Genomic DNA, 3,349 nt, shown 5'->3' with positions numbered 1-3,349 from the left:
GATAGTACAGTTAGGTAACACCATGAGGTTCTCTTGTGCCTTTGAATGAAGAAGTAAGTACAATTAGTTAATGTTCTGTATATTTAAAAGTTAAAAGAATTTGAAAGTTTTTACCATAAGAAAATATTAAGGCCTGGTAGTATAGTCCTATAATACCAGCTACTTAGAAGGCAGAGGCAGGAGTATTGCAAGTTTAAGATCTTTCTGGACAACTTACTGAGACCCTGTCTCGAAATTTTAAAAATCACCAAAAGAGCTATGACATAGCTCACTGAAGAGTATTCACCTAACATTTGAGAGGATGTGTAAGGACTTTTCTAAGGAATTGTAAATAAATGTTTATTTTTCCCCAGGTGAGAGGTACCAGAGAAGATGGACCAAAGAAACGTTTTAATTTTCATGTAACTTGGTGAGCCAATGGGATTATCAGGGATTGCAGATAGGATTCTTAGTTAGGGGTTACTTGTATAAGTGTGGGTGAATCAAGGTAACCTCATCCCCAAACATCCTACCCCAGTATAAGTGAAAACGCAGGAAAGCTGCATTCTCTGAGTACTTTGCCCAACTTGCAGGCAGCTCCACTAAATAGTCTGCTTCTAGCATTGTTTACTGCATGTGTAATCCTGAGAATGGGCTTTGCTTAGTCTTAGAACTTTCTGAACATTTTGAGTCTTGTAAGTTTGTTTTTATTTATTTATTTTAAAGATTTATTTATTTTATGGGTATGAATACACTGTAGCTGTACAGATGGCCATGAACTATCATTGTGTGGCTGCTGGGAATTGAACTCAGGACCTCTGCTGGCCTCGCTCGCTCCAGCGTAATTCACTGTAGCTGTTTTCTTACACATCAGAAGAGGGCGTCAGATCTCATTACAGGTGGTTGTGAGCCACCATGTGGTTGTTGGGATCTGAACTGAAGACCTTCAGAAGAGCAGTCAGTGCTCTTACCCACTGAGCCATCTTGCCAGCCCGTAAGTTTGTTTTTGTAAACTCCCCACAGGTGGAAATATCTGATTTCAGAAGGAAAAACTATACGACAGAAGCCCTAGACTGAGTCTTAATAACTCAACCCCAAGTTAAAGTTTTAATGGCTATATATTCCCTGTTATTTATATATTAGGCACAAGAACATAACTATGTACATGAAACATGTTACATAATATCATTTTTATGTATATAGAGTTACATATATATTCTTATATATGTATAATTTTATGCTCAATTTTTAGAATTCATATGTATGAGTTCTTTGCTTGGATACATGAATGCATGTCATGTATGTGCCTGGTGCTCATGGAAGTCAGGAGAGTTAGATCCTCGGAACTGGGTTACCTATGTTTGTGAGCAATCATGTAGATGGCGAAAACAGCACTTGTATTCTCCAAAAGAGCAACAAGTTTTCTTAATTGCAGTGCCCAAATTTTCTCCAGTCCCCCAAAGTTCAACCAAGTCCTTGCTCAACCAAGTTCATATTCTTTCTTTCTCTCTTTCTCAAAACACCTACAATCTTATTCTTAGATACTCTAGTTTTTGACCCTAACTATAAGATTATAGTTTAAAGTAACAAAAAAAAATCAGTTGCTGTAAATTGTCACTTCCTGTAAATATTGTACATTTGGTAAGAATGAATAGTTTCTTTTTAACCGATTCTTTGAAAACTATTGGAGCCTATCTGAACAGTATACACTTTCCTCATGTGACTGCCACAAACACTACTTTGAAAGGTTGACTTCTAATCACCATCTAATAACAAGAGAAAACAATGTACAACATTTTGAGAAGGCTGTAGACTGTTAGGGGACAGTTTCCTGAGTCCAGCCATTTCAAGAGCAAGTTCCATCTTGCTGGCAGAGCCAAAACTGAGTTCATGTTCTTAGGCTGCAGAACCTACTCCTATCCTGGTTCTATAAGGGTTTCACGCTTGTCTGTTAATCAGTAAAGAATGTAAAGATCAGCGTTGCTGTTATTCTGTTATGTAAACTAAGGAACACAAATAGCAAATGTATTGTTTGTCTTTATTTAATTGACTGTGTGCAGCTTGCCTACTTCTTTGTTCCCTTATCATTCTAAATTCTGGACTAGAGTCCAGGAGGGGACCTAACTGGAAAAGCTGAATCAAGGACCCTAAAACCAGGTGACCAGGATATAAAGCCCAGTCACCAATGTTAACTTCCTTGCTCAACCCTTTGTGTCAAGATATGATTGGTCAACAGCTTACCCTATGCCCCCTTACTTTGTGTTCCCATCCTATAAAAACTGTTGTACAATATCCCTTTGGGGATGAGGTTCAGAACCTGAACTGACCGCTTCCCTGCGCATGCAGAAAATAAAACTTCCATTTTTAAATTTCCATCTCTGAAGTGAGTTTTCTTGGCTTCTACCCACAACCTGGATCACAAAATATAATAGGAGAAAATTATATCCTGATAGGAGAATGGATGCTGTGAAATCCTGTTCTTACAAACTCAGCCCGTTTCCTTTCCAAACAAGGCCCATCTAGAGTTTCCTAAACAGAATGCTAGAACCATACACAGTTAAAGACAGACAGTGCTCACACTGCTCATGCATTTTGAATCTTCAGAATGGCTCCAGGCTTACAATATCCAGCTATTTTAGAAAAAAAAATTCTTTATCATTCATAAAAAATGTATCACAATTTTTTCAGCAACAAATAAAAGACTTCTCCTTAAGGCAAAAGAATAATCATGCTAGTCTTGTTTTCAAAACAAGATGAAAGCACACCATTGCCAGCTGTGAGGTGAAGCCTGCTTTATCTTCAGGGAGGTTGCCTAGCTAGGAGTGAGGACTGGGGAGGGAAGCTGCCTTCCAGCCTGTGTTTAGGAGCAACTTCCCACAGTAAACTAGGCCCTCCCACATCACTCAACAACCAACAAAATACCCTACAAACCAGGCCTATGAAGGAATTCTCTCAAATGTTTCTTCTCAGATGACCCTAGCCTGGGTTCAGTTGTCATAAAAATTGTCTAGCACTGTATAGGTCAGCTATCCCTTAATTTGAATTAGTCTGCTATTGCTGAGTATTGGTTTGTTTTGGGGATTTTGTCAGGAATGGCATGAAGGTGAGACTTGTTCACCTCTGAGTTTTGTGAGTAGCGCAAGATCTTGGATACACAGTGGCGGCATTCATTTTGGTCACTTGATAAGGTTTCCAACGTTATTTATGGTCAAGCCCTGGTCTCCACTTTCTAATTAGTAATCACCTGTGGGGAGATATTTTGAAATCATGTAAGCATCAGTCACCCGCCTTTTATCTCGTACATTTTGTGATCATTTATGGTTTTATTAAGCCACTCATTTTCTTTTCTTCTATGATTTGTATTTTACTA

This window comes from Mastomys coucha, unplaced genomic scaffold, assembly GCF_008632895.1.
Source record: "Mastomys coucha isolate ucsf_1 unplaced genomic scaffold, UCSF_Mcou_1 pScaffold14, whole genome shotgun sequence".
NCBI classification, from domain to species: domain Eukaryota; kingdom Metazoa; phylum Chordata; class Mammalia; order Rodentia; family Muridae; genus Mastomys; species Mastomys coucha.
This window is presented reverse-complemented; position numbering follows the sequence as displayed.